Raw genomic sequence first — 15,087 nt, forward strand, 5'->3', positions numbered from 1 at the left:
CCGAGGGCTCCCTTGGGCAAAAACAAAGACACCAACCAGGATTACTTGGAGCAAAACAGCAGCCTGTAGGCTTGGCCTTTATTGAACTGTTGCAACAGGGTGCTCCCCTCACTTGCAGGAGAGAGGAAGGACAAAGAAAAATGGTGTGCAAGACCTTATAAAGACTTTTGAAATTGCCACCCTGTAGATAAAGACCACCCCGAGAAACATCATACAAACATCACAGAAGGGGTGTAACCTAAGACCACCCCTCAGATACATACATCACAGAAAGGAGGGGTTGAGGGAGGAGTTGTGGTCTGAGTGTCCTGTCACCTGGCTGGTTCCCCCTTTTCCCCTCCCCATGAGTACTTTCCAGGTGACAGAGGAGAGTTTGCAGTTTCTTGCCCCCAGAGGGAAGAGCTGATTATTGTCCTTTGCTCCAGTCCATGCTGAATCCACTCCCATATGCAAGTTCTTTGTGATCTTGATGGTCTTCTGTCTGGGACCATCAGGGTTGGCATAGCAACTGGGCAGGGCTCCTGTGGATATGCTGGTATGCTCAAGGGATTATGGCTGTCGTGTATCAAACCTTCCCCATTTTGTAGTCCTTCCTTCATGGAGTAAAATAAAAGTGGAACAGCGCAAATCCGATGTATGGTTCATTTTCTATGAATTAATAACAGAAGCGTAGCGTATGTAGTGTGTAAGTGTGAGTGTGTGTGAAGTTTGTACAAACTGAATGATTGGGGGGGGGTTCCTGCTACACCCGGAAGCTGTACGCCGGCTCCCTCGGCCAATAAAGTGAGATGAGCGCCGCAACCCCAGAGTCAGCCACGACTTTGCCTAGTAGCAGAACCTGCAACAGAAGCTGAGCAAACTACCTGCAGAGAGAAGGTGACATGGAGCACACGGCTCAAATAGAATTGCCTCTTTCCTGCAAAAATCCTGACCTGGTGGCTTCCAGATTTCAAGCCTGAGCCACTCCAGATTGGTTGACCAATTACCGGTAACTTGCAGATTAATAGGACAGCCAGGCTGCAAAGTAAGTCACCTCCTGGATTGCATAGTGAACTCTGTGCCACAGCTGGGGTGGAGGAAGAGAACTTGATATTTACTAGAAAACTTTGTTCTCTTTCACTTATTAAGTTGAAGTAAACAGATGGTTGGCGTTACACACTCCCGATGTGAGTGAGTGGCGTGGCAAGTCACCCGGTCAAAAATGGTTCCCAGGTTTCGTGGGTGGAGCCTCATGAGACGAATGAGAACAACCCTCCACAATTTATGAAACTGGCCCTTGGGTGGCCCGAGGGTTACATAAGCTTACCATAAATGACTAAAACACCTGAAAGAGAAGTGTGGTTGGGGTGTGGTTTCCTGCAGGGATTTCACAAGCCGAGCATGTAATTGAAGATGCAGTTAATAACCGTTGCAGCGGAAGGCAATTCTGTGTACCAGTTACCCTGGATGCAACAAAGGCCAGGGTATGGAAGATTTGTTTAATAAAGCTTGGAAGGAAAGCGGGATTTTGAGGGAAGCACATCTGCCCTCAAAATGTGCAGGGTTTTGTTTTGCCTGGCAGCAAATATAAGGGAGACTTCATGTCCCTCTAATCAAACTTGGCCTAAAAAGGTGGCCTGGGATGCCTCCACTATCCCAACACAGGAGAAGCTACTTTCTCTCCTCTCCTTGCCTCCTGAACATGGTGTGTGTGTGTGTGTGTGTGTGTGTGTGTGTGTGTGTGTGTAGGTAGGAGAATTGAAAATATGTTCCCCTGAATTTAGGCTGGAAAGAGAGGATATTATCTACCCCAACCTCGTAGTGTCTCTGGTAGAGCAGACCAGGCTACCTGTTGATACGATAACCATTTCCTGGGTTCTGTTTCCACAGGTTAAAAATCTTAGAAAGTAGCTTTTAGAAAGAAAGAGACTTGGCAGAAACCAAAGACCATCTTGTTCTGTTCCCCACCCAAGGCACAGCAGTCCTGCCTCCCATGAAGCGGATGCAATGGATGAGACAATCCCACTGGACAGTTGCTGTCATGCAGGTGCCCTGAGTTGGCTAGAGGGCAGAGCACATTCAGGAAGGCTTCTTCCTATAAAGTGGAGATAGGAAAATAGAAAATGGAGGGAAACTCCTTCTGTAAAACTGAGAATAATTCAAACAAGGTCATCAGGAGAGATTGTATTTCAGCATTTACAGTACTGTAGTTCCTATTTAAAGACAAACAAAGGAGGCCCATTTGGAGCATTTTCCTTCTCACAAGGAAAGAGAAAGAGAACCCCCAGTGCATCTATTACTCTAGATGAGGATTTCCCAAACTTGGGTCTCCATCTGTTTTTGGACTACCCATCAGCCCTGACCATTGGTCCTGCCAGCTAAGGATGATGGAAGATGTAGTCCAAGAACAGCTAGAAACCCAGCTTTTGGAAACCCTGCTTAGAGCAGGATATTAAGATGCAGCACAACTTAGAAACAGAACATGGCCTCCACATTGATTCTTCTATAGATCTGTGGGGGTTTCATAGAATCAGAGAATTGTAGAGTTGGAAAAGTTCCCAAGGATCATCTAGTCAAACCCTCTGCAATGCAGGAATATGCAGCTGGCCTGTATGGGAATCGAACCTGTGACCTTGGCATTATCAGCACCACACTCAGGTTTCAGGTCAGGTTTGGTAACAAAACTTTATTTATTTATTTATTTATTTATTTATTTGACCACTGCCATGTATATTGGCAACATTAACATAGTCAATAACATTTCAAGGCTGATTTGACTAGCTACAGAAATCTTTTGTTTCCCACTAGCACTGCCAGATAGCGCTCAACAGTTCCATCCATGCTTACGCAAAAGCTGCCAGGAGGGTAGAAGGTTTATGCCTTACCTCCAAAGCTAAGTACAGAAACTGCAAATCCCAGCTGGCAGAGTACATTGTTTGCCACCCGATCGCTCTTGAAACAAATTCATTCCTAAGGAAAGATGATCCTTGGGAATGTGCCTGTGATGGGGGAGTTGTGTGGCAATTGTCATCTTGCTGTGCTGAGGGCTTGAGGGACGGTGCTTCTAGGATGAATGAAAAGCACCTGGCTGCAGCTAGCAGCCAAGCTCAGCGATCACCAGCAACACATTCTGTCCACCGATAGCAGCCAGGTAATTGGAACTGTCTTGCGCCTAGCATGCAAAGGCACCTTATGCACAATACTGTTTCTCATCTGCATTGGTGTGAAAAGAAAAAGAATCTTTTTGGAAGGCAACATTGATAGCTTTTTAAGAGCTCCAGTCCAAGTGGTGGTACAGAGATACACTTGCAAATAGGTGAAATAACTGTTCATGTGTTGCTAAAAACTACATCTTCGTACATGGATTTTCCTTTCGCAATGATTTTTTTTTTTACGCCAGCAAATTCTCCTGCATGGAGATCCGATCTTTGAATATTTATCAAGATTGGCCTATGTGGAGATATTCTCTCTGAAGGCATCAGGAGAGCACCAATATATAACCACTGGGGCAGGGTTTTTTTGTATAGCAGCTACATGTACTCACTTTATGAAGGGTATTTGAGTAATGGGGATTCATTTCTGTCAGGGGACTGCCATCGGAACAAGCGAGGGGAGCCTCCGAAACTCCTGAGGAGCAGTTCCTCTTCCAGCGGTGGGAAAAGCCACGCCTCCAGTGGAGAAGAGAGGGAAGGGGCCAGCCAAGCGAGGGAAGGGCTCGAGGATGCTGCTGAGAGCCCCAGCACCTCACCAGGCTGGCCAGGAGGGAGGCACGCTACCGTCGCCCAGCTTGCGCAGAGGGGTGAAACGCAAGGAGGGGAGGAGGAGGCTTGGGGTGCCGAAGTTCTTATGTTGGGGGAGAAAGCGGAAGGGGCCACTCCCGGATTCAGCAAGTGACTGAGACGGACATGAACTTTGTGGATCTGCACTGTAAATAGTTTTCACCAATAAAACCTGTAAAAGACAGGTCGGAGTCCTGCCTGGTTACTCACGAGCAACCACCACCAGCACCTGACAATTTCCATAGTCCAAATGCAGAGAGGTTTGTTCATTTCTTAAATGTGTGCTGAAATGCAGCATTACTGTTTCGTCTCTACTTATTCTTGGGGTCAGTCCACCCCTTAAAGAAGTGGATGGCCGATAGGTTCATTCATTCATATCGATAATGGTGCTGTTTCAAAGAGATCAATGAAATGCTGCTGTTTCCTAGTTTTGACGGTGTGCAGGGAGAAGAGAGGAAGGGGAAATCTCATTGCTTGTGTAGAAACTTCAGGTGTGCAGGGTTGGATATAACCCTTTGTTACAATTCTGGGGTGCTCATCCTTTATTAGGATCCCCTTCCTACTACATGGCAACTACTTTATTAGGTATGATCACTTCTGAGGCTGTTTGTGAACTAGTGCACACTTCTGTCACCGCTCCTACGCTCTGGATAATTGCAATTGAAGAATACAATCGTTGGACATCTCCCGCCCTCCCCAGCCAAAAAAAGAAGAAGCCTGATTAAGAACATCAACCCATCTCTAACTTTCTGAGTGGAAAAGTTGCTATTAAGCTAGAGGTGACTTCTTATGTGTACATAATATAGTACTATATACACACAGCTGAAGGAATCAAATATTTCTCACGCCCTTTGGGAAATGGTTGACCTTTCAGTATCAAGACCCATATTAGATGATTTCTTAGGTATGCCAGTTATCTAAAAAAACATTTTCTTTTCCTTAGCTGCTCTCATGAGCCCCAGGTTATAAATCTATGCACATTTGACGCCAGTGGAAAATCTGCATCGTGACTCCCTGGAGTGACCGAAGGATGTGCCAGGAAGAAGACAGAGCTTTGCTGTGCTGCCTGGAGAGGAAGAGGTCAGGAATATGGTGGTTTCTGTTTCTGTCGTGATGTCTGAGCAAGACAGCTTCCTGCTCTCTCAAACTGGAATGCTTGCTCTCATAAACAGCCGTCAACTACCAGCAACATTCAATTACTTGAGGCATTCTTAGGATCACCCCCCACCCCTCTTGTTTTGAACATCTATTTTCAGCTGGATGCTTGCTCTATGGTTTTGAGCTGCAAGGCTGTCTACTTTCAAATGCAGCAACTCAAGGAGCATAGAGGGGTGGCCCTCAGCTTTTAACTTACTAGCATTCTCATCCAGCTTCCAGACAGAGGTACAAGAAACACATCAGAGCAGCACAATAATGGAACATGGCAGCTTAAGTTAGGCGTGATGCACTGCAGAGCCAGGAATAAATGGAGACAAGCTGTTTCCTATTACCTGTCAGAGAAGAAGGTCAGAGCAGCTCTTTCCAGTAAAAGAAGAGTTGTCTTCTTGAACCTTGCCCCAAAACTGAGACCAGGCACTAACCACTACAGCAGTTACGGCTGGAGGGGAAATTGGGTTTGCTTCTCTCTTTGAATTTTTTTCCTCTTTGTTGACTGCGGCAACTGGGACCTTCGTATTTCTGGCCCTGTTCCCGTGAAAGTCGTGCGATCTGTGCAAGATCACGGATCTTGCGCAGGGTCACAATTTTGCATGTTTTACCCCAAAACATGCATTTTGGGGCTCTGTGAACCAGGATGTCCCAATTTAATTGGGGCAGTTGCAGGATATGCAATACTTTCCTGTCATTTGCTGTCCCCAGCATCTTCTGCCTAAGGTAGCTGCCTCACTGCTTCACAGTAGGACAGATTGCCTAATGTAGACACTCTCAGTGAGAAAACTGCATAAATGCAGGCTTTGCTGTTCTAAAGAACTGACTTGGAAACATTGTGCAAGGCTGTGGGTTCATGCCCCGTGCAGAGTTTGAGGGGGAAAGGGTCATAGAAGAATTTTTCCCACAAGGGATGAAATATTCATTGCTGAACCATCAAAGTTACTTCATGCCCACAAAACATAAAAATAAACAAGCTAACCACAAACCTTCTTTCATGGGTCAGTAACCATATTGGGCCTGCACAGAAACGCCATACCACCTTTTCCTCAACCCTCTCTAGAGTGCACATAACTACTTAAAGCTGTATTGATTATTTTCACTTTTCGGGAAAGTGAATAAAGGCCAAGACCTCCTATTTCCAAAAAAGAAGGGGGAAGCTTCCATTAAGATCCCCAGCTGTAAGGAGGAAGATCAAAGACATTGACTTTGCCATGAGATGGGAATTATCTTAGCAGCTTCTGAGGAAGAAAAAGAGTATGGTATGAGAGAGCATTGGGCCTCAGTGACTAACCCGTGGAGTTTTTCTCAATGATCTGGAACCCTGAGATTTGGTACAAATGGGCTCAGTGATATTTCCCAATCAACACAGAAATCAACATCCCTGATTATGTTGGCTTCCCAATTGCAACGAGCTCTTAATAGCAAGCAGAAGCGCACACCCTGGCTTCTCCTTCCACCCGAATCACACAGCTGTTCAAAGGAAAGAGACGATGTCAGGGAATAAAAGCATGACCCCAGTCCTTAATCAACACTTTCATGAGCTACAAATGAGCAGGCAATTTGGTTCAGTTTGCTTAAAATAAAAATGGTGCACCAAAGCATAAAACAAATGTGAAATATAAAGAAACATCCCACATGCTTAAGTATAAAAATATAAACACATCTGTATAATCCAGCAAAAGGTCAGAGACATCATTAAAAAAGATTGTTCCTTAAAACGTTTCCAACAATACAATTGGGCAGATATTTTCTTACATCTTCTTGTACTGATATGTCATTAAGTTGCCCGCTATTCTTCAGTTTCAATATGTTGGTTAATTTTGCCCTATAGGAATGCTTCCATGACTATAATGACCAATTGTCTACTGTAGGTGCCCTTGAGTCCGTCCCCTCCACCATTTATAGCAGATTGCTAGCTGAGTGGCTATTAGAAGGTGCATGGTGAGCTCCATGACCTCTGGTAAGACCAGACCATATTTCCATGTAATCTATTGAATGAGTTAGCCCAAAGTCTGCACCCTGTTATTATTTCACTTTCAATTATTCTGCCCACCCAAATGATCATTATTTTGGGACAAAACAAAGACATAGAAATATGATGTGTTTCTTGTCTCCAGCATGTGTTGGCTGTTCTGCGGGGTGGCCTAAGGCATTTTGGCCCCTAAGGAGAAACGCCCTGCTACCGTCCCCACAACAGAGGAGCAAACTCTGTAAGAGCTTCTCCTCAAGAATCCAACTCAGCAGGAGGGAGAGGCAGTGGCAGAGCAAGCCGATTGGGCGCCTGGAGTGGCCTGGGAGCAGGGCCAGCCACCTGCAGGGGTAGGGACAGCTGCCCACAGGGCGGGGCCAGCTGGGGCAGGATGCTCCGTGGGGCCTCAGAGGAGTCTGCCTGCCTCCTGCCACTCAGCTGCCCTACAGCTGAGAGGGAGGCGGCGGGCGGACCATTTGGGGCAGCGCAGAGCCTGCAGGCACTCAAGCCACTGTGTCACTCTCAGGAGAGACACTTGGCTCAGGTGCATTGCAGACCCCGTGGTGAGTGCTGCCCAGCATTTTGTCTCTCCCCTCAGTGGTGACATCCGGAGCGGCCTGCCCCCACCACACCCCCTTCCTCTGCCCCTATGGGGAGGCAGAAGGTGGAATGGGGTAGCACCTCTTGGTAGGTGCTGCCTGAGGCTACGTTTCATGGGTGGGCTGGTTCTGCGATTGAGTCTTGTGGGTGTTAAACACCAGCAAAATATCAATTTATAAAAGCTTTCTTTCAAAGCCTTGTGCTCACAGTCTGCTGTGGAAAGCTCTGCCAGACCCAATTCCATGCTTCTTCAGGAATATCTTCCCTCATTCCATCTGGTCTAACATGTTTAAATAAATCTGGTTTGATATGTTGATTTTTAAATAAATCCATGATCATAAAAATATTATATATATTTCTCAGTAATTTCTGTTTCAGTGCTTTTATCATTAAGCTTTTAAGTTCTGCTTTCCTTAAAGGGCCAATTTTTATCAACAAGCACAGGGCAATGTGTCTGACTTGGAAGTATTGAAATAAAGATGGTCAGTATTGTCCCACTCAATGTTCCTATCCCCTATAGTTATAATCCGTGGGTTGCCACCTGATTTTATTCTGCTCCAAATGTGATTTTAAGCTGTAATTTAATTGATTGTTTGATTTATGTTTTTAATGTATCATACTTTGATGTTAGCCGCCCTGAGCCTGGTCCTGGCCAGGGAGGGCGGGGTATAAATAAATTTTATTATTATGACTACTACTATCTCTTTGGGGACGCGGGTGGCGCTGTGGGTAAAAGCCTCAGCGCCTAGGGCTTGCCGATCGTCAGGTCGGCGGTTCGAATCCCCGCGGCGGGGTGCGCTCCTGTCATTCGGTCCCAGCGCCTGCCAACCTAGCAGTTCGAAAGCACCTCCGGGTGCAAGTAGATAAATAGGGACCGCTTACCAGCGGGAAGGTAAACGGCGTTCCGTGTGCTGTGCTGGCTCGCCAGATGCAGCTTGTCACGCTGGCCACGTGACCTGGAAGTGTCTGCGGACAGCGCTGGCCCCCGGCCTCTTGAGTGAGATGAGCGCACAACCCTAGAGTCTGGCAAGACTGGCCCATACGGGCAGGGGTACCTTTACCTTTACCTTTACTATCTCTTTGCTTGTTTCTTCATATGATTTAAAAATCCTGTCTTTAAAAAGCCTCTACCATCCAATCAAATCATTATACCATCCATTATACCATTATACCATCCATTGTTGTAAATCACCCCAAAGAGTGGCATCAGCTCATTCATATTTGTAACAAATTGCTGTGAATGGGGACATCCCTGGACTTTTGCATCTATTCCAAATTGGAAAAAAAAAAGTTTTAGTGCATGTATTTGTTCTCTGGATTTTGCAATGCAGTTCTCCAACCAAAAACGTCCCCCCAAATGCAAAGTTTAAGCTAACAAAGGATTGGTCAGAAACCCTCTTTTGCCAACCTGCAATATTCCAAGTTAGCAAGGCAAGGTTGCACGTTGTCTTGCCAAAAATTGATCTTAGTCAATTTGCCTTTGAAAGATTTTTTGGGCCTATCTTTTTATCTGTTGGTTGGATTTCATTCATTTTGGCAATATCCATAGATGTATTATCGCCCAGGTACTCAATGGAATCAGTTGAAGGGTGCAGCGTGCTAACATTAGTGATCAGTACTCCTTTTTTTGGCGAATCTACCTTGAGGTGTTCTATTTGACTGATACCAAGTTCATCCTCATCCAGGTATCTCATGCTGGTCCAAGAGCGCGTTGTGGTTGTCATAGGGATGGTTTCCTTCTTAGATGGTAGATTGTTGCTGTCCCTTACGCACTGTGTTAGATCTGTTGCTGTCAGGTTTATCTCTGCAGCTGCAGAGGTATTATAAGGGTAGTCTTTCATGGTTGCCATAAGGATGGTTTCCTTCTTAGATGGTAGTTTATCCCTTGCGCACTGTGTTAGATCTGTTGTTAACAGGTTTATCTCTGCAATTGCAGAGGTATTATAAGAGTAATCTTTCATGGGGTCTGTCTTGGCTTTTTCAGAGAGGTTCTCTTTCTTTAATTGGTCCGTTGCCGGTTCTTTCTCTCTTACTTTTTCCTGAGCATTCATCTCTGTTAGCTTATTTCTAAGGGTCTCCAATCTTCTCAAGATCTCAGATTGGGCAAGGAATAATAAATAATAAATTACACTAAATCAAAAATTATGGTGTTCTCCAAGAGAAAACTCCGACATAAATGGAAAATTAATAACCAACCTATTGAGCAAGTAACATCTTTTAGATATCTTGGAATAATTTTTGATGAGAAGGGATCTTGGTGCCATCAGATTAAGAATTCCATTGTAAATGCGCAAAGATCTTTCAGAGCTATCATAAGATTCTTTTACAGAAAAGGAGGTCAATATGTTCCTGCTGCCTCCCAGGTCTTTGTTGCAAAAATACTTCCACAATTGATGTATGGCACCCAGATATTTAATTGTCAAAAACTCAAGTCCCTGGAATCTGTACAAACTAAATTTTACCGCTCCCTACTAGGGTTACCTACCTGTGTCTCCAACACTGCCATTAGGCTGGAGGTAGGTCAACTCCCTATTAATGCCAGGATATGGATCCTGAAGATTCACTTCTGGCTAAAACTCATATTTTTCCCAGTGGGAGTGGCTCCATTGACTCTACTAGACCCGTCTAAATGGAGATTGTCGCTTTATGAAAAATTGAAGGGCCTGGGGCTTTCCCCACAAGAACTTATAGCCTCAGGTTTTGAAAAGGCTAAAATGATGGTGAGCCAGCGAATAGGAGATGTAGAGCTTCAGGACCATATGAGCAAGATAGATAAATATCCAGCTATCCAAGATTATGGAAAAGGGTTTAATCTAACCCCATATTTGCTGGATCTACAAATCGCAAAATATAGGCGGGCGTTTACCCTTACCAGATTTGATGTACTGCCATCTGCCTTACTAAAGGGCAGATACGAGGGCACACCCTATGCTGAACGAGTTTGCCCATGTGGTCTGAAGGAGGTGGAAACGGCTTCACATGTGTTGTTACACTGCGACCTTTACGGGGATATCAGGTCACTGTTTATCTCCCCTATCGTTCAGAAATTTCCAGGTCGATCTGAATCTCAGCGGCTGAAAATCCTACTAGGAGATAAAAACCCAGAAGTAACACTGAAAGTGGCCAAGTTTTCTGCGGCCGCGATCAAGCGGAGGGCATTAGTTGTTAAAAAGTAAAAGATCTGACCCCTGGACAAGCCCCCCCCCTTTTTTAAGTCTATACATATACTGTAGTGCATATATGAGTATATATGTGTGTGTGTGTGGGTGTGTGTGCATATGTGTATTGTTTTTATGTATAATTTTACAAATTTTAATTGACACCATCATTCCCTCGTAAACTACTGTTGCCTTTTATGTTTTTTCTTTTCTTCTGGTCTATGACCGTAATAAATTTATTCAATTCAATTCAATTCAATTCAATTCAAAGTTTAAGCTAAAGTGTTCACTTACAAAAACATACAAACGTGACTGTGCGTAATAATAATAATAATAAGAAGAAGAGTTTGGATTTGATATCCCACCTTTCACTCCCCTTCAGGAGTCTCAAAGCGGCTAACAATCTCCTTTCCCTTCCTCCCCCACAACAAACACTCTGTGAGGTGGGTGGGGCTGAGAGACTTCAGAGAAGTGTGACTGGCCCAAGGTCACCCAGCAGCTGCATGTGGAGGAGCGGAGACGTGAACCCGGTTACCCAGATTACGTGACTACCGCTCTTAACCACTACACCACACTGGCACTCAATAAGACGAGACGTGAATGTTCGTGTAGAGTATAAATATTCGGAAACGCTTGGTTCGCAGCACAAGTTCGCAAGCCATTCTTCAGAATTGTTTGTGCATTGAACAGGAAACATATATTTTGCTAAGGATTACATCAAACAAATGCAAGGCAGTCAGGCCCTGAGCCCCCTTCCAGACTAATGGGCCCCCGCAATTTGTGCCAGCTTCTTCCCCATCTCGCCGGCCCTGTGAAAAACAAAACGTTTGGTTAGTTCAGTGACATGTGAACAAACGACTTTGAAATTGCATTTTCTCTCTCTCTTTGTTGTCTGGCTAGATACAGCTCCTAATGGACAAACCTCTTCTGTGAAAAGCAGGTTGAAACAGGCAGAGGAGAGGCAGGCAGGCAGGTCTTTAAGGCTGACTCTGTCCAGGCCCATGAGGTATCCTGTTCTCATCCAGGCATGCCACAAAATTGATGCTATTAGTGTTACATGTGGCATCTGTGCTGTAGTTGGCTCATCCAAACCCATGGCCAGCCCGAAACAGTTTCTTGGCAAAAGGAAAATGCAAGATGGTGCCCCCCCCACAAAATTCCATGCATGGTAGTTGACTGGACTGGGAACTGAATCTTACTTCAACACTGCTGAATGGATAGCAGACTCCATCACACTTGAAGCAGCAAGACACACTGCAGGGGGTGAGGAGGCTATGTGGCAACAGAAGGGAATGGCTGGTTGCTCAGGAAGAATAGCCAGGGACTCTTACTGCTGCCCCAGAAAACCTGCTGCATGAGGCAGTTGCCTCATTATGCCTGATGGAAGGGATGGCCCTGCTCAACCTCTTAAAAATGCAGCAAGATTTTGCAGAAGTTGCTCCATCCACATTCCAAGCATCTGGATGACGTCAATGTGTATTTAAAAAGCATTTTAAAATATATCCTCCTTGTTTACATAACAGTGTAAATATTCCATCATTTATATATCCTTAGCCAATGGAAGAATGCTAGAAGGCAAGAATGGGAGACGGGTTGGGGCGATTGGTTTCAACCGACTGAAAATTCATTCAAAGGCAAATAAATGCCTTTCATTACCAACACTGTTTCTAACCCATACATCCATGTCTCCCTCTCCCTCTCTCTGTCTTCTCCTTTAGCCTCCAAGAGGTGCAAAATGATCAAACAACATCCTTTAGTAGGACCCTCATCTTCTGCTATACATTTTGCTATACATATCTGAACACCGCTCAAGATACTACAAGCAAATTTGACATGATGGTTCCTGTCATCAAGGAGCATGTTTTTGTCTATGTTGGGATACAACTGGATACCATTTTGAATCAAGATGGTAGACTGAACCTTTCGAAACGGCACTAATGTTACCCACTGATTTCAAAACTGTCCTGATTTTGTTGTTGTTGTTGTTTCATAGAGCAACATCAGATACATGGTGTAATCACCTGGTTCAGGTGAAATTCCAGCATACCTCAGTGATTAGTGTCCCCTATTGTTTCCCCCAGTCTTTTATATAGCTTATGCTTTTGGGATTCTTTCAACTCATTGTTTCATAATTGTATTTAAACATGTACAAGCTGGAATAACTGATATATCAACTGCCTGTTTACTATATTTGTCCTCTAGTTGTTTCTTTTGAGTAACAAAACAGCTCCCCCCTCCAGAAACAGATCCTTAAATTTAATTATTGATTATTTTCCCTTGTTGCTAAAGTTTCCAGTTAAATTTCCTTGATTAAAATTCCATATCCCAAAACCACTGTATCTATCCCAAATCTTCAAAATCAAAGCTATTTTAATTATCAATCTCCATCTCCTAGAAACCATAATATGTATTTCAGTGGTGTCTCAAAATAAAACTGCTCAAATTATCTCCATTGGGACTCGTCGTCATCAAGGACCCACTGAGCTACAAATTGCAGCTGGCAGGCATTATCCGCTTTTATGATTTCCTCTTATTTCCTGATACTCTTTCAGCTCTAAAAAAAATGTTTGATTTTTCTCTTGATTCATAGATCACTTGATCTGTTGCCATTTGCCACATTGAACAACCTAAGCATTGTTGTTGTTGTTTAGTCATTTAGTCGTGTCCGGCTCTTTGTGACCCCATGGACCAGAGCACACCAGGCACCTCTGTCCTCCACTACCTCCCGCAGTTTGGTCAAACTCATGCTGGTAACCTCGAAAACACTATCCAACCATCTCGTCCTCTGTCGTCCCCTTCTCCTTGTGCCAACCTAAGCATTAGCAAGTAACATTTTCTTGCAGTTTCCCATTCAGTGCTGGTGTTTTCAAAAGATCATCTGCCGCACACGGAAGCCGTGAGTAGACAAAGTAGGAACATTAAACATAGAAAGCTGCCTTATACTGAGTGAGACTTTGGATCCCTTTAGCTCAGTATTGTCCACATAGATTGAGATCCAATGTAGCTCATAAGGGTTTCAGACTGGGGATATTCCCCGCCCTACCAGGAGATGCCAGAAACTGGCACCTCCTGCATGCAAAGCAGTATGGGCAGTGAGCTTCATTTGGTTCTCAAAGCTTCACCTGTTGGCCAATAGTCACTATCTTCAAGAAAATTTGGAGGCAAATGGGAGGGCAGGCCCTATCATTAGGTAAAATGAGGCAGCCTCCTCAGGCTGCAAATGCTGGATGTTGGCTGCAAATAGATTTTTCTTTTCTGGAAGCAAATACAGTGGTGCCTCGCAAGACGAAATTAATTCGTTCTGCGAGTTTTGTCGCCTTGCGATTTTTTTCGTCTTGCGAAGCACGGTGTCGGGAAAGTTTTGGAAAAGCTTCAAAAATCACCAAAGTCTTTAAAAACCTCAAAAAAAGGCTACCACACCGCGTTCTATGAGTTGCTCCTCGAAGTCAAGTCGCAACTGTATTAACGGTGTTAAGAAAAAGGAAACAAACTTGCAAGACGTTTCCGTCTTGCGAAGCAAGCCCATAGGGAAAATCGTCTTGCCAAGCAGCTCAAAAAACAAAAAACCCTTTCGTCTAGCGAGTTTTTTGTCTTGCGAGGCATTCGTCTTGCGAGGTACCACTGTAGTATGTAAATGAGCACCAAACTGGCACTACATTCTACTGTATTTATGGAATTGGCTTTTATATTTTCTGAAAGCTCAGGTATAATGCAGAGATTAACAGTTAGGAAGATGTCCGGAAAATGGAATAAACTGCCATGCGAATGCAGCCTTAGACAAAAAGCAGAGGAGCACATCTGATTCCTGTGCAACTTGCTTAGTTGTTTGCAATTCCAAGGTTCTTCCTCATTGATCACACACACTTCTATGCACAATTTCCAACTCTGTTCTAGGGAGAATCCCGTTTTTAAATTTCTTAAGGCTTTCACCCACTCTTTTAGGGCAAAACAGGGCAAAAAGGAAGGAGGGCTGTTGAAGAAAATGCTCCAACTGCATTTCAGGAGCAGTCAAATGAAGTATAGAAAAGGTTCAACAAAGTGACAGCAGCATGTTCTAGCTGAAAGAAAAGATATTCTTATCTGACAGATAAAATGTTGTATCGCCTGTGCTTCAGTGACAAAAATAGCTTTGTTTCTTTTGACCCTGTCACACTGCTTGACATCCTGGGTCTAAAGGAATAATGTAATCAAAATGAACAAAGTCTTCATTCCTTCTGGTTCCTTTTAAATTGCCAGACTACAAAATGTAGTGTTTACAAGACATACATTCCGGACAAAAGAAAAAAATGCCTCTTTTTGAGGGTTGTGCTTGTCAGACCGCAGAGGCACGAACGGAAAAAGACCTCCTCCAACACAAAGACATTTTTCACAGAGTTCTCTGGTCTGAGAGAAAAACCACTCTGGGCTGCCACTTCACTTAATAAAAGACCAGCTCACTCACCTGGGTCTGAGC

At 44.3% G+C, this 15,087-nt stretch overlaps 1 long non-coding RNA gene across 1 annotated transcript; it reads left to right on the top strand.

Annotated features, from left to right (window-relative positions):
- Positions 1-3,042: 3,042 nt before the first annotated feature.
- LOC114595341 (uncharacterized) lies at positions 3,043-13,451 on the top strand. Its single transcript, XR_003706261.2, has 3 exons — positions 3,043-3,130; positions 4,702-4,838; positions 12,353-13,451. It is a non-coding gene; the product is annotated as an uncharacterized LOC114595341 (long non-coding RNA).
- Positions 13,452-15,087: the final 1,636 nt, after the last annotated feature.

This window comes from Podarcis muralis, chromosome 4 (genome assembly GCF_964188315.1).
Source record: "Podarcis muralis chromosome 4, rPodMur119.hap1.1, whole genome shotgun sequence".
Lineage (NCBI taxonomy): Eukaryota > Metazoa > Chordata > Lepidosauria > Squamata > Lacertidae > Podarcis > Podarcis muralis.